Source organism: Orussus abietinus, unplaced genomic scaffold, assembly GCF_000612105.2.
Source record: "Orussus abietinus isolate OABI.00-Male unplaced genomic scaffold, Oabi_2.0 scaffold174, whole genome shotgun sequence".
Lineage (NCBI taxonomy): Eukaryota > Metazoa > Arthropoda > Insecta > Hymenoptera > Orussidae > Orussus > Orussus abietinus.
Window position 1 is genome coordinate 32,673 of NW_019394326.1, and position 27,147 is coordinate 59,819.

Sequence of the window (27,147 nt, forward strand, 5' to 3'; positions counted from 1 at the left end):
ACGTCAAAAACTGTTCCGATCCGATTAGTATTGGTTCGCGACCCCGTCTTCATTGAAAATTGGCCCTCCCAGGGTCGTTTCAATATCTCGCGACGATCATTTTCATTTCCGCCGACTCCGTGCCGGGAAAAATATTCCCCCCTGGGGCGAAATCAGGGTCCACCGGTAATTCCGCAATTTTCTTGGATTTCCCGCCCCGCAATTTGTATCAGTCGGAGGAATCAACGCAGCGTTGCGGACTAAGGGCGCCGCAAATTGGACATCGCAAATCTCGTTTCTACTGCATTCGCGGTAAATTAACAATCATTCCATACACGGAGTCGGGCCCCAAATTGAGATTATTGCCTCAACGGAATCTATCGACCGCGGACGCGAGGAAAAGCGCATCGCGGGATAAAAACCGCGAGAAAAGGAGCAAAGGGACAAACGAAAAGTCCCGCGTTCGGTAACATTCCTTCGCGCTCGTTTACGTAGACAAACCATCGGCGCGTAGTTTCCAATTTGGAGGACTACATTCGCGCCGAGGGCTCTCGTCCGACCGGCAATCCATTTTCGCGGACACCCTCGTCCGCCCTCGGGATTCGTAATAAATGCCGGGACGGGAAGCGCGGGAGAAACGCGGCCCGGAAGGCTGAGCCTGCAGTTCGCCGGCCGGCCGAGGTAATTGCGAGCCACCTCTGGCGAAATATCGAATATTCCCACAGCTCAGCGAAATTTCTTTCGTAATCCGACAGTTCCGTCGGGGTGACGACCCGATTTTCTTCCGCGATGCGACGCGACGCCCCCTTCCCGGCGTCATCCCGGCCGTCACCCCCAGTCGTCACCCCCCGTCTCCGAGGAAGATCCGGCACGGCCACGGCTCTCTCGACCCCCGGGAATAACTTTCCGTCTCCATTGTTAAATTTAAACGGCATTTAGCGGCTCTTTTCCAGACTCGATAGCGCTTAAAAGCGTACCGGGAGTTCGGAGTTCGAACGGCTACAAGTATCGACCAAGTAAGCCGGGAGGGTCGGCAGAGGTGTTCGAGGAACTTGGCCAACTATTTAGCCTGAAATTGCGACCTCGGTAATAAATAAGAGCTTCGGGTGCGCAAGATGCCGCGGAAAGTTCTCCATTGTTACAATTGGCATCGAGGGGGAACGACCGTTTAATAAGCGAATTTCGGCAAGTCCCAAGTCCCATTGGTCACCTGTCCGATTTCGGAATGGCTCCATCGGTTCGCAAGAAAGCGTTGTCTCGACGAGATTAGGGTAAGTCTTTTTAACCGAATTTTTCTTAAGGGAATACTTCTTGGGAGACTTTAAGGGGCGCGGTTAAAACCGCGTTAACGAAGAATTTCGGGTGCTATCTAAGCGCTTCCTGTCGAGCACCTTAACTTCGATACGATATCTCGGGGATGATGTATGCCCTAGAGGCCATTAAGCGGCAAATCGTTTGCATACGCTCGAGCATGGCGGCTCTGAGAGGAAGTACGTGAGAAGGGCCGAAATTACAGAAGCCAATAATTTGGCTCCCTCGCGGCAGAGGGTGCTCGTCGTCGAACCGCGAGTTAAAGCCCTTTCCTGTCTCTGATCTTTCAATTACCTACCTTGAATTTCGCAGGCTTCGTACAAAAGAAGGATAAATTATAAAAGATAGATGAGGATGCGAGTCAGATATTTTTACCTCGTATAAGCCTTGCGAAATTACGCGAGGATTTAGAGTATGACCAGAATTTAAGATAAGATATTTGTTAGTGAAATCGACCTCATTTGAAGTTCAAAACCACCCTCATTTCTAACATATTTCCCAATTCATTTGCTTTCTGTCTCTCTCCGATGACGTTTCATGATTTTCAGAAACAACTCGTATGAAATGGAATAACCATTCAAGTCCAAGAATTTCCGATCTTCGATCCAATCACACCTATCGAGAACTTAATATTTGTACTTGAGTTGTAATGAGAACAATGAACGCCATGAGGTTATTAGGAAACGAAATAAGATTGAAATTCCTGTTAGCAAACTGAATGAAGAAAATAGAGGATTTTGACGGCGAACCGAGATCGATCGTTCGACTCGGGTATCGAGGAGTTTCCGAAGGGGAGTGAAGTCACGGAAGTCGGCGTACGATGCGATTGCAGTAGATCGTTGGCTGCACCCCGACCCCCTGCAGAGAGGACGTGCACCGTAAACGCAGGATCTCGTCATGCTAGAACAGCCACCCCTCTCATTATTTATAGTCTCGACGTATTCGGGCCTGCGTCCGGAATGCGTTTCTTTATTTCATCGCGACTAGGTTCGACGGCCGCGGTTCCTGCCCTCCACCCTTTGTCATCCCCGACTCCGACGCGACCGCCCCGCCGCGGAAACCGTGCCCCGCCTCTGCAACTATTTGTAATTTTCCGCTCGGTCAGCCTCACGGACTCCGACGCGTTATATCCCAGGTTCTTTCAACTTTCGACGGGAGTATAGCTCCGTCTTCCATAAGACACTCGGTGGAGGCGCCTGCAGCATCCCGCGCGTCTTTTCCGCGCGTCGCCGAGCGATTCGAAGAGACGAATAGACGCGCGTTAGCGCGAGATCGCCGGAGATTCCGCCCGTTCCTTTCCGCGTCGGGAGGAATTTATGTCTCGCGAGCGGCAGAAAAGTCTCGCCCGAGGCGTGATCAGAGATTTTTCGTAACTTCCGAGGAACTTCGGGGCACCTCGAGAAATAGAGAGGAATTAAAATCGAAACGATGAATCCTGGGGAAATCCCGTTATGTAGCCCTTTCGATTGATCCGCTGAAACCGACACATCTTATTCGTGTTAAGATATTAATAAATCCGTGAATAAATATTAGCAATAGAATATTAGCAAATCCGGGTGTACCGACTCGTTTCAAACTCTACAACGTGAAAGTGAAGGCTGTAAAGAAGGCCCTGAAACTCATGAAATTTCGTTTCCTTTTTAATTTATTTATAGATACCTTTAACATTTTTTACAAAAAATGAAATTTCACGGGGGTCAGGATCTTCCTCATAGCGTCCACATTCACATGTAAGGTTTGAAACGATTCGGCACGTCCAGTTCGTAGAAGAGTTTCATGAACGATTGAGCTTTCGGGTGCCACATTCACATCCCCTTAATCTGAATTTAACGTAACTTTCGAGGGATTTTTCAGCGTCCCGAAAAATAACGATGAATTAAAATTGCAACAACATTACTAAAATCGGGGTGAAACGTCGTCTTCGAGTCCTTTGGATTGTTCCATTAAAGGTATCTCATCCATTATCCTTAGTTTCTTTGTGGCAAGAAATTAAAGTATTACTAAAACCGCGGCGAAACGTCATCACCGTCCCCTGAATTGCTTCGCTGGAGCGATCCACCCCTTGTCGGCAGCCCCTTTGTGGAGAAGGAATATCCACGGATCTTGGTTATTCCCGGAGCGGAAACGCGATCGCCTGCGATAATCGTTGTGCGGGACTTCCTTCCAAGGGCTGCTATTTCACGGAGACATCAAAGTTTCGCCAAAGCGAATTTATAATCGCCCTGACGTAATTGTTCCCCACTCGGCGCTCTGCGGTGGCTAGACCGAGCCCGACTGGGGAGATTTCTGAGATTCCAATCATGGCCGAGAGTTGCATCCCTTAATTCGACTAATGTCCCGATGAAGTTCCGTCTCTGACCAGGGCTGGTTAGCCAGGATTAATATCTAACTAGAGATGGAATTAAGTTATTCAACTTCATCCCCCTCAAGATCTTTCCTCCCCAAGAATTTCGGTAAATCATAAGAGGAATCTCAAATGATTAATATTTCATGGGTATCGGTTCGCGCATCCGGACGATCGCTCGCCGACTATCCGAATGGCGTAATTAACGTTATTCAATCCGATCGGAGGTAGTCGATACGTTAAATACACGTCTGGAGCAAGTCGGGCCGATCTGTTCGAGGCAGACCAAATTGTTCGGTTCATTCAATATGTACCGAGTAACTCGATCGTCAATATTATTCCATGCAGGCCGCGCATTTGATTCGCTTTTGCGGCAGCTTATCCATGTTCTGTTGCAAGCCTATGAATAAGAAGCGACGCGAATGTACCTCTCGGTGACAGTAGGTACTACACACCCCGGTAATTATCCGAGCTCCGAGTTTATAAATAAAATCTAAACAACATTATATACGTCTCATTTCTACATTTAATGATTATCCCTGTAAAAGGCGAGTTTTTTGAATGGGGAAAAAGTGTTTGCTGGTAATAAGGCGTCATTGAAGCTTTCACGGATTTAATTACGTTTTTTGTAGAAAGCGAGTTCTTTCTTTTTTTTATGATAAATGAACTTGCCGGTAATGCGAGCTCACACGAAGTTGCGATCCTTCAGATTACGAACTGGCGGCGAAACTTTTCCCTGACCCACCTCCGCCCATAATAATCCCCACGGCGAGGGGACTACTGTCGATTAACGTTAACGAATAGCCGTAATCGAATACTTTGCTGCAAAGTAATTCAGGACTTTGCGGCCCAAGTTCTCGGCGGTGCGCTTAAGCTCATTACAAAGTGGCACGACGTAAGACACGGGGCTTAAAACTTGGAAAGAGCTGCAATCGATTGGCCGCCTTTCCCTTCGGCCGTGGATCCGAATTCGCGAAATCCGGGATTACTTCATTTTGAACCGAACCGTGAAAGCGTTTTAAGATATCGGCCAACTCGGGGCGAGGGAAAAAATTGGTACTTGGTATTTATATCAAGTACCAATTCCCTTCCGAAGGGGTTCCGGCGATGCCGCTTCGGGGGATGGGGCCTCGGCGTGATTTAAAATCCCGCTTAAAGTTTCGGAATGAAACCTCATTTAAGGAGAAATTACAACGTCTTTCGCGGTACTTGGCGGAAGATAATGCAGCACATCCGCCGGTGGGGAGAGTTAAAGTTATGGGGCTTGTACTAATGGAGAGGTTTTGTTGGAAGAGAGCTACGGTCGCAAAGAGTTAAGGCCGTCCGTTTCTCGAGTGTTAAGGGAAACCTAATCTTATTAACCGTTAATTACTAAGTATACGGTTACCGCGTTATTCGATAAACTCCGTGATTCCAAATATCCCTCCGATTCCTCTGAATTTCGAGAATTGACATCGAGGGATTGTCATTTCCCGATTTTGCAGCTCTCGGGGGACTTTTCGAAAATTCTATATTTAAAGAAAATTTTATATTTAATAAAAAAAGAAAATTCTATATTTAAAGGACGAAGAATATTAGGGTGTTCCACAAGATCCTTTCGTACCGTGTATTCATTTTGGTATGAAAAAAATGGAAGAAACTTATGGGACATCCTAATGTACCATGTGACGGCTGTATTTTTTCGCTTTCTTTATGAATTCTTTTCTAACGAACCATGAAAATACCCCATCTTGGAATTTTTACAATATATTTACTAACATTTATATAGTTACTCAGAATTTCTTCAAGCAAAAATACAGATTGGAATCAACTTTACAAAATTCGAAAGACACATATGTGAAAAACAAGTAAGTTGACGGCTGACATGATTCCGGCTGTTCCGTTCGTCGGAAATCAAAAAATGAAATGGCATTTTAATCCGCAGACCTCTGGCTATAGCCGGAACTAAGATTAAATGAAAATATTAAACATTAAATTTTTTTTCACGGTCTTAAAAATTTAGTTCCGATTTTTGTCTCTTTTCGAGCTTTTAAGCTTGCTAAAAAATGTTATGGCATATATCAGAATTATCCTCGTTCAAGCGACAACTATAAGTGTACAGAACATACCACATAAATTTGAGTAAAATCGATTCAGAAGTTTTTGAGAAATCTTGTCAGCTAATTTAAAAAATGCAGTTCTGAAATACACGGCGCTTGAACGCCAAGCCATAACTAAACAAACCGTTCCTGTAGCGTCTCATCTAACATAGGAAGGGATCTCCAATGAGTCTAGTATCTCTTTTACATGAGCATTAGTCAGAAAGGTCTTAGGTAGCACCCGAATTCATTGAATTCATCATAATGAAGGCTGCGGTGCTCACCCCTCTCTCCGAAAACCTACTCCGTTCTACGTGTGTACCTACCCACCGACATCGAATATTGATAAATCCTCTATTCTACATATTCTAGACATATTATAGCAGCAACTTATGAAATAAAATATTTTTCAATTTTTTCGACCTATCACACGGTACGACCGCCTTAAAGGACGAAGAACACTTTGTCCGAGGGAAGGGAAGGATGGTAAGACCTTTCGCGTCCCTTTAAGCGCGTCCGGGCACTTTTGCAAGTATTGCACTTTACTCTTTGCAAGTATTTCCGAGTTCTTGGGTCCGTTTGACGGTCTTTGACTCGTTTCAGTTTACTCCATCTTCCGGGAGTCCTCGGTGTCAAGCGGATTTGCGGTTTGCGGTTCGCCGGACAAGTATAAAATCCACTCGCCGCGATCCTCCGACTATCCCTTAGATTTCCCAACAGTGCGGAACCGCGGTCGGAAAAAGAGATCGCTAAAGCGAGAAAGCATCCTCGGTTACATGCGAAACTTCAAGTAAAAAATCTACCCTCGACGTAATCCGAAATCGATGATCCGGGGCACGGCGATCTAATTTCCCGATTCGAGGTCGAACTTGGTAGCCGATCCCACCGCGACGACGAGAATCGCTTTTGCGATTATACCGTGATTAGTGTCGGTGTTTGACTTCCGCAGGAGTTTAACGCGGAATTTGGTCGATCCCCGTGAATTCCCTCCTCCTCCTCGGCGGTCCTTCCCAGCTTCTCCTTATCGTGGAGGAATTAAGGCGATATGAAGGTGTCATATATATACATACCAAAAAGTCAAATTATTTGTAAAACTTATCTCCAAATTGGGTGCACCGAATCATTTGAAACTGAGATTATGGAGGCCCTAAGGAAGGAACGCGATGCTCGTGAAATTTGATTTTTCGAAAAAAATTTCTATTTATCTTGGATAAGGACTGAAAAAAGACATTTCATTTTTTTTCGAAAAATAAAATTTCACGAACATAGTGTTCTTCTTTAGGGCTTCCATAATCACCTGTTAAAGTTTCAGATAATTTGGTGCACCCAGTTTGGAGAAACGTTATATAAATATTTTCAAGTTTTGACATGTATATATATATAGAATGACCTTTTCATATCACCTTAAGTGCTTCCAAAATCCATGTAAGAAGTAGAACGGGTGGCGTAAAGTCTCGTTGCTTTTTAGAGATGATTCCGAAATATTGGTTTACGTTCACCGACACACGTATTTTTCCTGCAAAAATTGTCCTGGCAACTCTCACTGTACTACTTACCACGTCTTAACACGGCTTATTGTAGTATGCTTACGCAATGATTTAAAATATTTGTTTAAATAAATTATTACAATGCCCTCGTCTTAATATTATTCCGTCGTAGTACTATAAAAAAAATAAAACTTGTAAATGTAATTCCTCGTTATGCGTACTTAAAAATATTCCTCTCCTGTCGGTCACCTGTCACTACACTTTCCGTTTACGCCACGACGGTCACCGATGACCGTCATACCGTCCAGTGTTTTAAGATCATCGAATACAGAGGTAAAGCGAGATGCCGTCGATCGGTGTAAAGGGACTTCGGCAGAGCCCAATCTCGACGTAAAATCCATTGGGAAAACCGAGTTGGATCTGACGATACCTAGCATGGTTCCACCGCGAAGACTCAATTATGAGTTATCGCCGCCCCAAGTACTCGAGCTTAGCTCCGATTCTGAGACGGGTCGACGTGTCGTTAGCCCCGCCACCTCGAGAACGAAGTTCGCCCCGGTTTCGCGACTGGAGAAGCGATAATTCAGAAATGGGTCGCCGTCGCGAAGTCCCCGCAAATATGTCCCCTATCCGACCCTCGAAATCTCGTTGCACCACTTTTCCGGGGCGGCAAATGGCCGGGGAAAATTTTCCTTACATTTCCACGTGTACGAGAAATATCGACATATCGGAGAGACCGAGAACATCCGTAGCGAGTGCCCCAAATCACGCGTCCGGAAATCCCGAAGCGCGTCGCGAGCACATCCTCGTTAAAGCTCGCAGGACCCCCCAAGGACCTCGAGTTCGACCACGCCTAATCTATTCATTTCCTGGAGCTCCATCGGAATTGCGCGAGTCGCCAACTTCGGGATTATTAAAGCCAGAAGTTCGCCTCGATCGGGTCCCAGGGCTTTGATCCCTCCCCTGCCTATCAGCGCCATGACGTGGACGTTAAAACGCCTTATACGTCGAATCGGGGCAAATTCTTATAAAACTTGTAGGTTCGGGCTTACCCTCCGCCCTCCATGAGGGGGAGGTCGGAGAGTGCTGCCAACTTTTCAAGTTGATATGACTATACTTATTCCAAGGAGCTGCCTCGGCCCGCTCCTTTCGCGGCCCTCCTTGGTAGGCTCCTCAGGAGCTTTTATTGCAGCGATGAAAAATTCCTTCGCCATCCAATCCGCGGTTGAGCGATTTCAGAACATTTCAGAGCGTTTCCGACGCCGTCTCGCTGCTCTCCCGCCTCAGACGCGCGATAACGCAGACACGACGACGATAACGGACTGCGCCTTCTCCTCGGAGAAATATGGCCGCCCCTCGCGGGAATATTTACCGACGTTCCGTCGTCCTTAAGAAAGGGTCGCGCACTTACGTATGCTCTTATGCGGGGACAGGCACATATGGGAATTTGTCCACGGTCAAATGTGACCCGAGAAAGGAGAAGATTGTACATGACATATCGGGCCATTTGTTGCGGTTGGAAATTTGTCGCTAGTTAGTTGCTAAGCGCGTATTGCAGATTGCTAGGGTGATGACGTTAAGATGGGCACTCTACGTTTTCCAGAAATGCTTTCCTAGAAAGAAATCTGGAAAAAAATTCACCGTTCGGTTATTCGTCGCCATATGACGCTGGGAACCAAAATGGCCGCCGAAGAGGACTCTAATTTGTGCACGCGATAAAAGCCTACGCGCCGTGTAAGTCTCTGTAAATGTAATTGTTAAACATGTATTGGAGATTGCTTGGGTATCAGAATGGGCACTCTACATTTTCCGGAAATCCTTTTTTAGAAAGAAATCCGGAAAAAATGTCACTATTTGAATATTTGTCGTCTTATAACACTGGGAACCAAAATGGCCGCCGAAGAGGACTTTTATTTGTGCACGCGATCGGAGCCTACGCGCTCTGTAAGTCTCTGTAAATGTAATTGTTAAACACGTATTGCAGACTGCCTTTAGCAATGACGTCAAAATAGGCACTCTACGTTTTCCGGAAATGCTTACTTAGAAAGAAATCCGGAAAAAAATTCACCTTTCGATTATGTGTCGCCTCATGTCGCTGGGAACCAAAATAGCCGCCGAAAAGGACTCTAATCTGCGCACGTGGCCGGAGTCTACGCGCCGTGTAAGTCTCTGTAAATTTAATCGGCCCAACCATGGAGAGCAATCTCGTGCTCTGCCAGAATTCTCCTCGGCGTAAGTATTTAATTTAAAAACTTCATATTGCTTTCGGCCGTGTTATCGCGGCTTCCGTCAGCCGGGCTACGTGATGGAGCGGTTTTATGGAGATGATACTCGCCGACTATACGCGCGTGGTCCATATATGACATAATAGATCCCCGACATTCCATCTCCATCATAGCCCCAAAACTTCAGGATGGAAACTTGCGCGACGTAAAAACCATAACTACTCGTTACTATCCGTAAAAAGAAAAAAAAAACATTTAAAATTGTCAAGTACTTGCAGAAGACCTCGGTAATGACTCGCTAATATGCAGAAACGACGGAGAGGCGGTCTCCAAGTTTTTCATTAAACCAGACAAGCCGAAGAAAAAAAAAAAAGCGGCATTATATAATAAACGTCCTATCTTTATTGCGCGCTCGTTTTACAGCTTACGATTCAGACGTTGCCCGGGAAACGCGGGAATATATTTCATTTTCCGCGATAGCACTTCACCCCCGTGGAATCTTATTCCACGGGGTGAAATTTTCAAGCACGACCCTCCCCCGTGGTCCACGATGCGTAATTTATGGGTTTTATCGGATGGGCAGGAAACGACAACGATACGTTGCGGGGTCGTGCGTGACGTTAGAAAGCGTCAACGGAACGTTATTCGTTGACCACCGAGGAAAAGGCTTTGGAGGGGATTTAACGACGTCGCAAAACTGTGTTTTACCGACGAAGTACACGCGTTTTCCACAAGGTGGCTCCGTATAGTCGTAGAATTTTAAGAACATGACTCGGTACCGCCGTTAGGCGTTACAGTGGGTATTAAACTTAACGTCGCTGCTCCTGGCGAATACACTCGTCTTACTTTAACATCACCGCGGGATATAATAAACCGAGCGGCCACTTTGCTAAGTAAATCGCAGGCCAATAAAACGTTGGAGATTAAATAAAAAGGAATGAAATGGCCACGGGCGACGCCAAGACACCCTCCACCGTCGACAACGCGGTAAGATCAAAGATCTTCCGTGACTCCGATGATGTCTCTAATGGCTAATCCGAGTCGTACGATTATTGCTCGATCAGGGCCGATACGTGTTTATTGATTCAACCCTAGGGCATTTCGGGCAACTCCGCGGATCATTTGGCGAACCACCGTATGGTTGTCGTGCGTGACTAGGTACACGTCCGAGCCATATAGTGCCTCTCGTCGTGCGGCTCGTACCGTATGTCGCATTACGGCGGATTTACGCAGCCTCCGAGGACCGACTTACGATGTCCGATAAGCAATCAGAGGGCGACCCGTCCGAGGGACCAATCCAGATCGTCCCCGTGCTCGAAGCTCGAATCGCTATTTAGCTCCCATCGACATCGGCTACGTCCCTACCCAGACGTACGTAAAAAGAGACATTTCCACTCTTAACAAAGACCGGCATGGCTGATAAAGTTCTGCTCTCCCTGCAATGGTAATTGCCCTGACGGCAAAGACATGCCTTGTAATTGCACGATTCTAGGAGAGCTTGCTTTAGAAAAAAGAATGCTTGCAGAATCGCAAATAGGGTTAAAGCGGTAGCCAGTCAAATCTTGCAAACGTGAATAACATCTCTGTTGCCCCGGGGAAGTAATGGAACCTTTTATATTGTCCATACGACGAAAACATTTACGCAAGCAATGTTTCCTGGCAAATTTTCAAGGGTTTTCAATTGTCGATGCGAGTCAAGGTTTTCATTATGGCCGTGAATTATCTTTATTGCGTAGGCGGACAAAAAGGAAGGCGAAGTGAGGGAGCCTGAAATTTCGCGTAAAGTTTTACATGTAAAGTATGAATTTAGGGTAATGGGGGGTAAAAAGATGCGGCGGCTACGGGGAAAAAGGAAGTCAATTTTAGCACGCGTCGGCCCGAGTGAAAGCCGAAGTTCAAAGGGGTAGCATCCCTTAGTTTCCTGTCCAGCGTGTCCGTTTCGGGGGTGTATCTAAAGGACCCCGACACGCACCACCCGAGGAGGCGGTGCGTACAAGGAAGCGGAAAACTGCGAGGGGTGGCCCGCCCTTCTGGCGGTCCTTTGTAAAACCACGAAATTGCCAATCAAATATTCACGCTTGCTTGTTCAACTGCCGCAATAAAGCGCGGAGACCTCCGTTCGTCGGGGTTTCTTCATTCGCACCGCGGCTTTCGAGGCCTTTTCACCGGTTGAATGGAGAGTCGAAGGTTGCCAGGGGGAGTCCTTTAAAGGATATTAATGAACGTCTTGTTGTCGGTATCGAAGAGCTGCGGGGTGTCCCCGGGTGCATGGACAATGGAGAAGGAAAAAAAAAAAGAAAGCAGATGAAATAGGTAAACTCGTGGAAACAGAATTATAAAGTCGATCATGTGTCATCAGGTGCACAGGGGACGAATGCAGAGGTGAATTACCCTTTGAAATTAATTTCCATACGGCCAGTTTCACCCTTGTTTTGCGGTTTGATGCGCCACTTGGAGGATAATGTGATGTTACGGTGGGGTGCATGATAGGACGAGGATATTAACAGGGCACGTATTCACTTTCGGCTCTCAAAATGGGTCCAACTCGTTTTGCCCAACCCTTAAACTGACAACGACGAGATAAATCGCACATCCACGGCGCACTTCGCTCGGTTTGGTCCAGATAACTCGTGTGCTCGTATTCCACTTCGGGCGGTTTGGACGGGCCAACTCGTGCATCCATGCTGCCAGGGGTGTGTTCGAAAATTTAACTAGTTAGAGCAGAGTTAGAGTAGATGGCGAGTTAATTTCCTAAATGCAAAGCTTATCAAACAAATGGCGGGCAAAGAGTTGGGGAAAATTAGGAATAATTGGGAACAAGGGAATTCTGTTAAGAATTGGCCTCTTTGAAGAGGGCTGCGGGATATCCGATGAAACAATGACTCCGCTCGTAATAAGTCCTGACAATGCGGGAAATGAGAGTTCGCATGAAATATTGAAAAGGCGTTATCGAGTCCTTTGGGACGGGTACAGGGGCAATTCACCAAGTATTTTCCCTTCCGAAATGCTGAAGGCGAGAAAGCGAAAGGGGATGCTAAATAATGAAAAGGAGGGCTGGCTTCGCCGGGTAAAGACAGACATTTGGTATGTTAATTCTCCCCGGGGCTAATTTAAAAAGCAATTACCCGCGGCGAATGTAAACAATAAGAGGGCAGCCCACCCGAGGAAAAGGGAAGCGAAGCGGGCTCGGAATATCCATTATTTTCATCAAATTCTTTTTCGCCGAGGTAATCGTGGCTCCGTTTTTACATTAAACAGTAAAAACACCGATTCCTCGATCTCGATTTCGTATGCTGTATGAATTCTCCCTTATTACCTAAAGGCAAGAGCAATAACTCAGTCCTACAATATAACCCAGAGGCTCGACTTTAAAAATAACCGCCTTCGGCGCGGAACATCCCAGTTAGCAATATTCTCGTCAAAATTAATATCCAGATTTTCTAGCTCGCTTTTAAAAACGATAACTCTGCATTTGTTGTTATTTTCTAGAGCGAGAAAAGGAGGAAGTGCCCTTCTCCCCGTACCAAACGTCCCTTTTTGTAATTACCGTTGTCTCGATGGCTTTCAATAACTCTTCCGAGTCTTGCCGGTGTCTCTTTATTACCGCAATTAAAGCCCTTATTAATTCCTATGGTACGGCGCACTAACAGCATTTATTACGCACTAAAGCCGATGTGCCGTAATCCGGGCTGCGGAATCGCTGAATAAAATCGCGGTCGGTCCGCATGCTGCGAGGAGATCCAAAATGGCAAAGAACAATTACAATAAAATATTAATATCCCGGGTTTACCGGGTAATGTCTACACGGCTATCCCTTCGATAAACTTTTGAAACAATTACCGACGGGCGTTTAATTACCACGAGTAACTCGGCGTCTATATCGAGGACCTCGCCGCGAAATTCCCGCGAAATGTGCGAAACACGCGAAACGGCATGATGCCGGGCGAGTGCTTTATTTGTAATCACGGCCGCCCAGAGGAGAGATCCTGCTTTGTCATTTCCATTATTTGCTAATGAACGGTATTGAGATTGAAACGCATCGGTGTGTGCCGCAAGTCCGTCAATCCATCGGCCAATTTAATGGGGTCCTGATATTTGCGTGGACGCCCTACTCGTTCGATCGAACCGTCTATTCCGAGACACGGATGCTCATTTAGACATCGATCCCACTCCATCAATTAATTGGCACCGGCGTTGTCAAGACAGAGTTTCATCCCCAAAGGGACAATGTATAATTCGGTACCCCGAGCACCCGTTTCGCCACGGTCCTGGTATTGATAATTAATTAAAAGAGAGCAGAGGGTGGACGCGGTCTAATTGAATTTAATTCGAAATTCCTCTAGGTTAATCGTAACGATCCTCGCACGTGTGTCAAGGATGTCAAAGGGGGGCGTCTTCCGACATTATGCACCGGGCCCAATAGATGCACCATGCCACGGAACTAAACTGCAAGGTATACGGCGCGCGTAAACGAGACGAAGTCTGGTGCAAAGTGCGACATAACAAGCGGCTATTTTCCAGGATATAGTTCGCCATACGCCGCAATATATCTCGAGGGCTCCAGACGCGTTACAATCTCCGGGATCAAGTTTCTTCCCAGTCGTTCGGCTGGCATACCTCCGAGTCTCGCAGCTCGAGGCAGCCATCGCCTCGCAAATTATTTGTCACGAAAGTTCGCCCTGCTCGCTCGAGCGAGTTGCCCCTTTCTCGAGTTCCATTATTGACAGCGGCGGCGTGAAAGAAACATGGCCGCCGGCTCGATCTAATCGACGACTTTTCCGAACCCCTGGGCACAGGTTAATCCTGGACAAATTTTCCCAACTAACCTTCGGCTCGTCCGATCCCGACTGCCCCGTGAAAACGTTCTTTTTCTCGATATTCATTTCTTACCTTCAAGTGCTACTTCTCAGGGGACTATAATAGATATAAATTCGCACCTTACGGAAAGAACCAGATTCTAAAAGTGAAATGCTTTTTTTCCCGTCTCTTTGAACAGTTAATTCCTATTTACCCTCATCTTTATGATTTAGTGTAAACGTATCGTGTTAGTGCCTCATCTCTCGGTTAATCCCTGTCGTTAAAAGTGAAGGGGTAATGATAAATACTATAAAAAGTGATAATAATCATGCCCAGCACAACCTGTACCGAAAGCGTGAGGGCATTTTTTGAATGAAATAATTCATCATACTCTAATCATTTTCATTGACTTTGATATGCCACTTCCTATGCGCGGCAGCAATGCAGATCCTTATTTTCGTCGCTTCGTCTTCTCGATAATTCCTCGTTTCGTTAGGAATTAAGCTTCTTAAGCTTTTATTTTTCCCTCGATGCAACCTTTTTCGTATAGAGAGACGGGCGGAAAGTTCGGCCAGGTAGGAGGACCAGGTTCCAAAAGTTAATCGCTTTTTTCTCGTCTCTTTGCACAGTTAATTCCTATTTACCCTCATCTTTATGATTTAGTGTAAACGTATCGTGTTAGTGCCTCATCTCTCGGTTAATCCCTGTCGTTAAAAGTGAAGGGGTAATGATAAATACTATAAAAAGTGATAATAATCATGCCCAGCACAACCTGTACCGAAAGTGTGAGGGCATTTCTTGAATGAAATAATTCATAATACTCTAATCATTTTCATTGACTTTGATATGTCACTTTCAATGCGTCGCGGCGATGCAGATCCTCATTTTCGTCGCTTCGTCTTCCCGATAATTCCTCGTTTCGTTAGGAATTAAGCTTCTTAAGCTTTTATTTTTCCCTCGATGCAACCTTTTTCGTATAGAGAGACGGGCGGAAAGTTCGGCCAGGTAGGAGGACCAGGTTCCAAAAGTTAATCGCTTTTTTCTCGTCTCTTTGCACAGTTAATTCCTATTTACCCTCATCTTTATGATTTAGTGTAAACGTATCGTGTTAGTGCCTCATCTCTCGGTTAATCCCTGTCGTTAAAAGTGAAGGGGTAATGATAAATACTATAAAAAGTGATAATAATCATGCCCAGCACAACCTGTACCGAAAGCGTGAGGGCATTTTTTGAATGAAATAATTCATCATACTCTAATCATTTTCATTGACTTTGATATGCCACTTCCTATGCGCGGCAGCAATGCAGATCCTTATTTTCGTCGCTTCGTCTTCCCGATAATTCCTCGTTTCGTTAGGAATGCTTCTTAAGCTTTCATTTTTCCCTCGACGCAACCTTTTTCGTGTAGGGAGGAAAGTTCGGCCAGTTAGGAAGAGCCGGTTGTCTCTTTCCGGAGCGTGCATCATCGGCGGCGGGGCCACAGCATCCGGCGTGCATACCGATGGCGATGCAGCCGAGTGCCAGCCCACGTCTGATCCCACGGCCGACGGGTTCCTTTAATCCACGTCTCGTTGAACGCAACTGTATCATCCGCAGGGCCCCAGTGGTTGGAGCGCCTGTTCGTACACCGGGCACGTCCTCCCAAGACTCACGAGTTAACGAAGCACTCCGCACTTCACTCCAGGGGGAACTGCTGGCGCTGCTGCTAATTCTGTGCATACACCGGATCCTTCGGCCTGCACCTGTTTGCGCCTCCGCAGCCGCATCGCGGCGTCTCCGCTTGCTTCCGCGTAATTTGTCAAAGTAATCGCGCGGTCCGCGGACTTATTTCGCCCCGATGGGACAAAAGTGCACTCGTCCCAACGGATTGTCCGCTCTAAATAAGAGGAAGGCAGCCGACGCGCGGCAAAGTACATGGATGGACTTTTTGCCATCGGTCGACTCCTCGATCGGGGAATCCTCTCGGTCTCGTGGTTGAACGTCCAATTTGCGGCCTAACTAGCCGTCTTGTATTTTACGTGAATCAACCACCTGTTAAACTGGATAAGCCTGCACGTCCTACGGGACTAATTTCTCGTTAATGCGCCGCATGCTGATGAAGGGCCTGACGTCGAGATTCAATCGGCTCCTCGGAACCCGCCATACCAATTGGCATCCCCGCAAGAAACGAGCGGCTTTAGAATTTTTATCGAAGGCCGAGAGTGCTCCCGGCAAAAGCCAGCGATCCGGATGACTCGTTCTTCTTTTCGTCTCTCTCTCTTTTTTTTTTTAATTTTATTTCACCGGGAGAAACGTTCTCGTCGGAGCTGAGAATCGTCGGCGCTCCGCAAACGTGCGGCCGAACGGTATCAATCGGCAGTAATTCCCACGGGCTCTCTTTATCGGCTCTCAAAGACTGCAAAGTTCAGTTTCTCGGGCCAGTCGCTCGATCGGAAAAAGGAAAAGGCCGGGAATGAGCGAAAATTCGACTAAGGCTGATGGCTGAAAGTATCCGTAATTATATTTCCTTTCCGTGCGATTTGATTTCTGCGCTCGGGGTTGGAATCCTATCGGTGCACCGGTCATTGCCGTTCTAATTATTTTTCAACGTGATTAATGTATTTCGCGTTGGTAATTGTACGCGTAATGATCAAAGGGTTAGCGGAGCCTTTGGTTGAGTTTTCTCTTTTTATGTTTTTTTTTATTCCCACGAATCCCCGGGGCACGGGAAAGGGAATTCAAAGGAAATTCATCATCGCGACATGGAAAAACTGTTAATGTTAAACATATTGGAAGGTCGAGGTAACTCCCACTTGCGCTTCAATTTAGCTACCACAATGAACGGCGAAATTGATTAATAAACGCTGCCTCGCTGCGCCGCTCGGAAAGTTGAAACGTTTTCGCGCGGCGACCGATCCGTGGTAATATATTCATAAAAGTGACCATTGGCTTTTAGAAATATTTGGAAAATTGAAATCACCAGTCGAGGGCGTTTCGACGTGAAAATCGCGAGTGAAAATGAAAATCATCCCGCGGAAACGCGAGAGGGATTTACACCGGTATTACGGTGCCGCCATTCGAGTTGTCGCAATTACCAATCACAGCCGGTACCTCGTTTCCTTTCTGCCGACGTGCGTCTCGGTGGAAACCGTGTCAACAATCGAGCTTTCCCATGCCTTGATGAACTCACGTCCAAATAACCTCAGGTAGAAGCAATTCAAACTCGCATCAAACGCAGCCGGGGGGTGAAAACGCAAGTACTCCGTTACACCGTGATTGGTAATCCCGAGGAACAAGCGAGCGGTGGAGAAAGTACAAAATCCCAAAACGGCCCATTACTAAAACTCCGATACTTTCGTTAATTTCAAATTTCCAGGAATTATCTGTTTCCTCGCTTCCTTACTTCCTAGGAGCCCGAAAATCCGCCAATCCCCTTCGGTCTACGGAAGTATTAGTCGTGTAAATACAGGGAAGCGTAACGAGACCGACATCGTCGCCGCGCAATTACCTCCTGCTGTACGGTAATACCCTCAGTGTAATCCACGAAAATTAGGCAGCCATATTACGCGAGTCGCTATTCCCTCGACGAATTTGTAGACTCATTCGACGGTGCGAAAGAATGGGCGAAAAAATCTTCGGAAATTCGGATGGCTCGCAGAGCCTCCATTTATTCGTCGGCGATCGGATCGGGCATGTCATTGTCGGATTTTCCGCTGTTTGTCAACTTTTGTACCGCGCAGTGGACTTTTTACAGACCCTGGGAACCTACGTGATTGCAAAGGGCGCGGGGGTGATGCAGGGGATCGCGAAATGCCTCGGAATATGCATAGCTCCCCCTCGTTCGACAAAGTCGCCTGGGGACCCTAGCGGCTCGAGAAAATACAGTGCGTGCACGCAAACGTCGGAGTTGAACATCTCGGGGTGGAAATTTGCATGGCTCCCTTGGATTCGCTGGCAAAAACTTTGAGTTCTCCCCGAAGTCGGGTTGCTACCTACGAGTAAGGTGCTCCTCCACCTCCGCGAGGCCCTCGACGCGGCCCCGAAACTCCGCAAGAAAGGAACCCACGACGGAACGTTCGCGTTCGGGTCGTCAAACGCAAAAGAGATATAAATTATTTCCCCCGAAATGTACTCGGGTTCCGCGGAGTTGCCTCAACTTATCCCATTGAGAAAGAAGTGCAATTAGCCCGCGAGCTTTTCCACCGTGGGAGAGAAATGGCTTTTCAAGGGGCATTTCAAAAGGAGGTAATTCCGCCTTTTCCCTATAAAAGTCTGTCACAATCCCGCCGTGGCGGGATCTATTAAGGAAGAGGTGCGCGGTCTCCCCGGAAATTGTCGATGAGTCTCGAGGTTGTCCATCCCGGCGATGCCTCGAGAAGCGTTTCGGCCGATCATTCGCCGAGTCGCGAAGAAATCTCCGGGAGCTTTGATTTTATAGGCAATAAAGAGGGGCCGCGATCTGCAAGGGCGCGCCTCCGCGTGTCATCTCGCCGCGCCCGAGGTCTGCCATTTCCCGCCGGGTGCTTCCGCAGTTACGTGCAAGGGCATAACTGAACCTCCCGGAGAAAAGATACATAGACCCGCGAGGAAATGCGAAATGGGCTGGAGGCACGAGAGAAAAGGAATCTCGCGGGCCCGAGAGGGAAGGGAGCTGAACGTTGACACGCCAGGCGAATAGCCTCTTGGCGAACGTTTGCATGAAAATGTTTGCAGGGAAAAAAGAACGAGGAGAGCTTCCGAGCCCCGATAAATAAGGACGAGAGAGGAGACGTTCCCCGGGGAGAGAACGTAGGTGCCAAAAATTCCGAAGAGACGTTTCCCAATTTTGTTTTATGCTCTACGCTTCGGAAAAGTCTCCCACCTTGTCTCGAGATTGTAACGAGGTCCGGGGGCGCGGCGATCCGTATGGGGTTTCTCGACGAAATCGCCGCAGGAGCGATTTAATCCGCTTATATCCGTCTCGTAACGCGATTCGTGCATCAATTACCCGCGATGCGATGCAATTACCGTCATCCGGCTTTGAACGCGAAGGCCTGGAAATCGGTGGGCGTCGTCGGCCTCCAAGTTTTGCGCTCGCGGCGAATTATCCGGGTGGGTGGTGGGCGGCAAAGGAGGTGGACACGTGCCGTTAACGACACCGCCGATATCGGCGTCCTTCTAATCCCTCACGGATCTCGCGTAATCCACTTTTACGGGAACCCTTCCCGTCCGTCATTAATCGCGCGGGTTTCAGCGAGTACCTAGGTACGTACATGGGCGCTCTCTCGTTGCTGACCACCGACCTCGAAGTGCCGCACGAGGAAGACGCGTATCCCCATTTGCTCCCGAAATTACGCAGAAAAGTCGGGGCAAATGGCACCGGCGGGTGCATCTGGAATTTTTATAATGCCGCGGAAGAGCTTCCGACGCGTTTTCACGGAGTGGACGGTGGATCGCCGGACGCGGATGTAGAGCGGCGAAATACGTTGTCGTCATTTTGCCTCGGAATGCTCGCCGAGCGATGCGTCGCGATATTTCCTGTATTTATCCTAGACCCTCTTACACCTGTTTGCACTATCGGTTCGTCCGTGGAGTGCCGGTCGAGCTCCATGGAGGAAAATAGTGCGGGAAGTGGTGGAGGGTAGCTTCATCGATCTCGTTAAAGTGCGCCGCATCCCTTTGCCTTGGACGAGCCTTTTCCTCGTTTTTTCCAGATCGCGACAGTAGGGAAAAGAGGGAGCGGATGGGAGTCGAAGAGGCTCTCTGTTCGGCTTCTCTCCCCGTGGCCTCGTCGCGTCTTCGTCGCTCTCGCGGCCCGGGTAATCGGCCCCTCTCTGTCTCTCCCGTGCGGACACTCTTTCGACCGTCGTTGCGCGCTCCTCCACCCTCTCGTGCCCCACCCACCGACTTCACAGCCAGATTACACCCCCGGGGAAAATTTCAACTTCTCCCTTGTACGGTACTGTTTGACTTTTTCCATCTTCCTCGCGGCCACCTCCAGCGCCATTTCTTTTCTTCCTCCCATTGTAGTATTCATCTTCTGGCCGCGATGGTACTCTTTCGAGGATTAAATATGCTCGCGACACGAGTTTCAGGGTTTCGACTTAAAGGGGGACTGGAGAGGGATCCTATTTTCCTTGAGGTACCGATACCAGTGGTTTAAAGAAACTTAAAGTATTTCCGATCCAGCTGTCACGGGTATTTACGGATCATTTTTTAAGGGGAGAATTGTACAGAAATGACCGCGCAATTCCTTTCAAAAGTAGGAAGGAACAAAGATGGCGATCTGACGCGATCCTGTGTGGAAATTAAGGGATTCGTGATAGTTCCGGGGGGGGGGGGGGGGGAGCGACAATGAATAATTTACCACCGTGGCGGAAAAAGGTCCCGGAACCGGCGCCATATCTCATTCGTACTTCTTATTCAATTTCGAGGGTGGAATTAATGTCGACGTGCACGGTTCTTCCCGTCGATTCTTCTTCCCGACGCGGTTATGCATCACGCGAATTCGTGTTGAACTCGGAATTTCGATGACCCTCTCGGAATCGGGAAACGTATCATGGCATAATTAGTTGGGCTTGCCGAAGCTTCGATGAAATATAAGGCGAGAGAACTTTTCGAGTTAAAAACAGCATATTACCATTGATTCTCGATAACTTTAAGTTCCCTGCTCGGTGTCGGAAAGTTCCACCATATCGCGGCGACTCCTCGAAGGAATCCCTTCGCTTTTTATTTTTTAAGTTTAACGAGTCGGAATATTCAACACATGGTGCACGATTGACTTTTCGTCGACGATTTTCATGGAGATTCGGTGATCGATGGACCACAAGATCGCCCCAGGATTTACCGGGCACGATTGCAGCGATCTTATGGAAAGAGGTAAGAAGAAGGAAGTTCAGGTAATAAGTGATAATTACTCAGGTGGGTCGCAAAGTTCTCGAATGAAATACAAGGCGAAAGGAAAGTCCTCCGAAACCGGAAGGCCTCGCGCCATATACCATGAAGACGCATGGGAGGTGGAGGGCGGTGGGCCGAGATTTGCACCTTTGTCACCCGATAATCCCGTGTCTCGACTCGGCCGTGAAAGTGGAATCTTCGCGAAAAAGTTTTATTCGCTCGTTATCCACGGTTGTCTGAGAATAACCGGCAGAGCCTCTTACCCCGGCTCAGGACCCGGCACGGGATCTTATTTATAGGCGCCGGGCGTCGCAAACTTTGGAAACGCCGCTTTCTTGCGTCAAAGCCCTCCGCCCACCGAACGCCCGGCCTCGCCCCGGAAACTTTTGTTTGCAGGAGCGCCGACCGAACGTTCCTGGAATTAACTTATATCTAAAGTTCTTAGGGCCTGGCTCCATGTAACTATTGCTCTTCGATGGCGCGTCCAATGGATCGCCCCGGAGGACGACCGTCCCCCTGGACTCCGTTTTCAAGAGCGACCCAGGATCCTCGTCGAATTTCTACATCCCCGAATTCTAACCCCCTCTGTCTGAAACGCCCCTCAAATAGCGAATACCACCGCAAACGACGCAACAACTGGTATATTAATATTTCATCTAATAATTCCACGGAGTCGAGCACCCATGTCGAGTGTTACGAGTCTTCACCCCCGCATTAACGAACCGCAGAAGATACGTCGAATGAGCTTGTCATCGCGGAATTAACATATGTACATCGAAAGTTCTTAGGGCCTGGCTCCATGTAACTATTGTCCTTCGATGGCGCGTCCAATGGATCGCCCTGGAGGACGACCGTTCCTCTGGACTCCGTTTTTAAGAGCGACCCAGGACCCTCGTCGACTTTCTACATCCCCGAATTCTAGCCCCTTCTGTCTGAAACGCCCCCCAAATAGTGAACACTACCGCAAACGACGCAACAATTAGTGACTTGTCATCGCGGAATTAACTTACCTACATCTAAAGTTCTTAGGGCCCGGCTCCGCGTAACTATTGCCCTTCGATGGCGCGTCCAATGGATCGCCCTGGAGGACGACCGTTCCTCTGGACTCCGTTTTTAAGAGCGACCCAGGACCCTCGTCGAATTTCTGCATCCCCGAGTTCCAACCCCCTCAGTCTGAAACGCTCCCTGAATAACGAACACTACCGCAAACGACGCAACAACTAGTATATTAATATTTCACCTAATAATTCCACGGAGTCGAGTGTTACGCGTCTTCGCCTCCACGTTAACGAACCGCAGTAGATACTTTGAATGGGCTTGACATCGCGAAGATCCGTGGCCATTGTTCGCCGTGAGTTCAATGCATCGCTCCGGAGAACGAGACTTTGCGGAAGTCCCTGGGCGATGCATTCCCAGGGGCTTTCTATGCACCCTGCAGATCGTCCATAAACGAGAACCGAGCTCGTCGCATCTGCCCGCCCTAGGCCGTGCGGGATTGTCGGTTCTCGAGTACTTAACCAAACTCGTTCACAAGAGGTAGATAATACTTTACCTCGGTTGATTAATGCCTCGAGGTGCGCATCACCGAAGGCGCGGGACCGTAGGTATACATTTTCAATCTCCCTCCGAAAAATCTCACGTATGGGTGCGTCGATCGCGATATAACGGCCCATTATCCGGTTTATTTTTTACCCTCGCGTGCCCTGGGTACTTCGGCACGATATTGGATTTATATCGATGAGTTTTTCACTCGGTGAATGCAGAAGCGACTCGAATCGCTTTCAATGACGCGCTAATGAACTGTAGGGGTAGTTTAAACGGGGTTGAAATTGCCTAGTCCAGTTGGTTTTCCGACGAGTATCGGTGAACTCGGTTCATCACGGAAGAGCCTACTGTCCAGGATTAATACGCCCCGACGTGAAGCGTCGAATTTAAATGTGGGGATATTTTCGAGGGAGGGAAACTAGGTCTGTGCCATATCGATCGGGCCGATCCTCGGCATTATCTTCAATGGAATGTGATTTAACGATCGCTGCCTGTAAGGGAAATAATCCAGAAAATTAGGCCTCGTACACATGTCGGCCACGTTTCGAGGGCGTCGAGTTCGCGCGCGTCGTTCGGGATATTTTTCATCGTGAATTTTCCGCACGCGGTTTCCAGTTCCCCGTTGGAGTCCCATTGTGCAGCAACCACATATCGAGTCGCTGCAGCAACCGCGGATTCTACAGAAGTCAAGTGGCAAATCGTCGAGGATGAAAATTCTCGTACCTTTCACCATCGACTCGTGCGCGAACTCCGAATTGCTCCTCCGAAAGAGCAGGACGCTAAATGTATGCCTCGCTCTTTTATCGTGAAGTCATCGAAAAATCAGTCCGGACCAAGTTAACGTCTGCTCGGAAATTATGGAAATTTAATGTGCACTCGTTAAATATTAATTGTACGGGCATGGGGAATTAAATTCGGGCTAAATACCGTGAGATATTTTCCCAGCGGCGATATCGGACTGCGGAAGGATATCAGATCCTGCGGGAATGCGGAAATTCCCGGAAACCGAGATACACCGAGAAATCCGATGAACCCTCGAAAACGGTGCTCTGTGCATCGGATCTTTTCAAATGTCCTGGTGCGTTCGTTTAACGAGCTTGTCATTCCTCCATGCCTCTGATGTTTATTCGTCCCTACCGTGAATGCATTATCCGGGCATGACGGCGATTAACCGTGATTTAATTATGGAGCACTCGATGACGTTTAGATACCCCCCGAGGATCGATGGGCTTTCGAGCTCATGAATGTAATGTAATGTTCTAACACGCTTTGAATTATATCACTTTTCAGTTAGAAAAGAAGTACACCTATACGAGGATAACCAGGGTGCTATAAATGTTAACCTCGGGTTAACGGAAGTACGGCTTAACCCTGGGAACGCCTCGCGTGCAAAGTTATTATTAGTTTGCAAATACTCCGATCGGTTTACTCCGTTCAACTTGTTTATCTAATCTCCGAATCCATTATTCCCTGTATATATGGTCCTTGCTCGGATACGTAGGTATTTATTCAGAATGAACCGCGCAATTACTTTCGGGATAAATCGCTAGTTTGGACATTGGGCATGTGCAGGTACCCGGGGATTTAATACGATGCGCGCGTTACTTTCTGATATAATTAAGAAAACGAGGACGAAAAAAGCGAGACGTGACAATTAGGGAACTCTCTATGATGCGTCCATGCGCTAACGAAATAATGAGTCGAGTATGTACGTGTACATACCTGTATGTGCACCGGGGCCCAGAGTACATAGGCTAAGTGCTCTAAACGCGGTCAGGTTTTATGCATTACCTTTTTACAGCTTCATTTTCAATTTAACTTTAAATTGCCTTGCAGGGGATTGTACACCGATCCTTTAAGGATTAAACCCCGAAGTTTCCGCCGTTCGGAGTGTTTAATATAAGTTACTTATTATAGCGCTGGGGAGGAAATTAATATCTACATTCTTTCGGCAACAATCCAGTCTAGCATGTCGCGCATTATTCCTCGCCCGATAGGAATGCTCCACTTTTGCTCCGGCCGAAGCTGATAAAAACTGAACTTCGAAAGGCCCGACAAGAATCCTGAATAACGTCGAAGACGTCCAGTCCGCGGGAGAATGCTGAAAAATAAGCGCAATCATTCCTCCGATAATTCCAATTAATTCGCTCTAATGCCAATATAGTGCCGAAATAATACCGCCATTATTCAATACCCGGGGAGAAATATCGGGTGCGCATTGTAGTTGTAACGACGCGTTCCGGCCACGCTCGACTCTTCCAACAATAAGGATAATCCCATAGGAGAATATATCTAACTTCTTATCACAGCATTTCGTAAAATATCGGCCCCTTTCTTTCCTTGGTTTAACCGAGGAAATTAATTCGCCCCCCTCTCCTCGGCGATTTAATTGTTACTCGTTCACCGGGAAAAATTCATGCTCCTCGCCGATCGAATCTCGCGGTGAATCCTGAATAACGACCGATCCGTTAGCGAAAAAAATTCTGAAAAATAAGGGCAATCGTTTTTCCGATAATTCCGATTAACTCGCGGTAACGCCGATCCACTGGTGCAATAATATTCGCGATTATTCAATAAGAGAGGAATCCGTGTCGTTATGTATAGGAGGGTATCCCGGATCTGCGCGAACGTCCCTGAAATCCCACTGTCAACACCAGCGTAATCCTGTGGGAAAACGGAACTTCCCAGGAGCCCCAAGGGGAAAGACGAGATCAGGTGGGGAGAAAAATGTATTGCCTCGCGAAAACCGCCACCCATAATCCACCGTAATTTCGCATGACCGCCGCCAGCGTTAAGCGAAGGACTCTCAGAGCCCAGAATTTTGCCAAGTTAACCAAACGGAGCATCGGTATATATCGTTTCTCCTTCGAGGGATTTATTAGCAGGGCCGAGTTCCTGCGAATTTAAAGTCGCTCGCAAAACGCGTAAATTTCGTCGCAGATGAAATAGAAAAAGAAAAAGTCGGGGGTCCGCTCGATTATATCCTCCCCTTTCTTCTTCCGGTCGCGGCTCCGTCGAGGAGACTTCGATCCGCCGTCGTCCTCGAAAGTCCGCAGTTAAATCGACCCGATCGGCCCCAGGGAAAGAATCCGGCGGCTGCATTCACCGACTGCATTCACCGGGGCCGTAAGGATCCGACTAATTAAGATTTAGTTCTCGCGGAAGTCGTTTTTGACGCGCGATTATTATTCCAGCTTTTCAAAGAGGCCGGCTGGGTGCCGAGTCCTGCGACAACCCCGACTCCACGTTGGACCAATTCCTCTTTCGACTCGGTTTTCCGTTTCATCGCCGGGTGCCTTAATCTCTACAGCTGCAGCACGCGGTTCGGGGTCTTGAGAGAACTCGATATAAGATCTGCACCGAACCGGGTGTAAAAAGTATCGCGTACTTATAGGATATAGAATTAATTCCGGTACGCGGTGGGTGGCGGTGGGTGACGAATCTCGAGACAGACATGGCGGATACGCCACAATAGCGAGCCGACTTATTTCAAATTGGACCCTGTCGATCGGCATCGAACCGATAGAAATTTCCTTTACAGGGTTGAGGGTTAATTCCTCTTCGCGATGGGTGGCAGTGGGTGGGAGTGGGTTGCGACTCTCAAGGCAGATATGGCGGATCCGCCGCACCGGTGGGCCGACATATTCCAATTCGCCCCGTCTACCGCAACGATAACACCGCGATAAACTCGCGATATAGTTCCAGGATACGGGGTAAAATTTTTCCCCGTGGCCGTTCTCCCGTTTACTCGGGCGATCGTTACGCGGTATCGCCGCTGGCCGCCATTGTGCCATTTGTCGCCACCTCCGGATCCTCGTGGCGTTGCCGTGGCGCGCCTCTCTTTCTCCTTTCTGAATAATACACGCGGGCGGCCTTTGATTTGCGAATTCGCCCGTGAATTGCTGACTTCGTTAAATAATTTTTCCCCCCTCGCTCCGCCGCCCTTCGTTCCGCGGGCCCTGCCTTTGTCTCCCCGCAGAACCGCGACGCGGATCGGCGAGCACGAAAGGGGACGCCCGTTTTCCCTATCTTTATTGCATTTTGAAATTTCTCTCGGGCATCAAGCTCTTCGGGGGAGTGCGTTCCCCGGTAGAGGGCTTCAAACCGGAAGAAATTCAATTTCTCCGGATAAGAGATCGCATCCGAACTGTTTCTTACAAGGGAACTGTTTTGACAATCCACGGAATCTCGCGAGGCTAATTCTTTCTTGGAAAGATGGGTTTCTTTGATTCTTCTTCTCCTCTTCGGGTGATTCCGTGCTCTCTGTCTATTCGGGGTTAATTCAATGAGTGGATGGCAAGGCCATTAGGATGATTCCGGTGACAATTTCAATTATCACGGATTAAGCTACGCGGGTCTCCGAGATAAGGCACTGCGCCAGAGGGAGATTGATATAGGAGGTCATTTCCTCCACGTCGGATCTGCTTCAACCGAGTGGAATACTCCCTTTAGTAGTACACGCTCGAGGGTTAAGTCTCCGAACAGATTCCGAAGAGACTTCGCGTGTAAAATGAACTATCTCTCTTA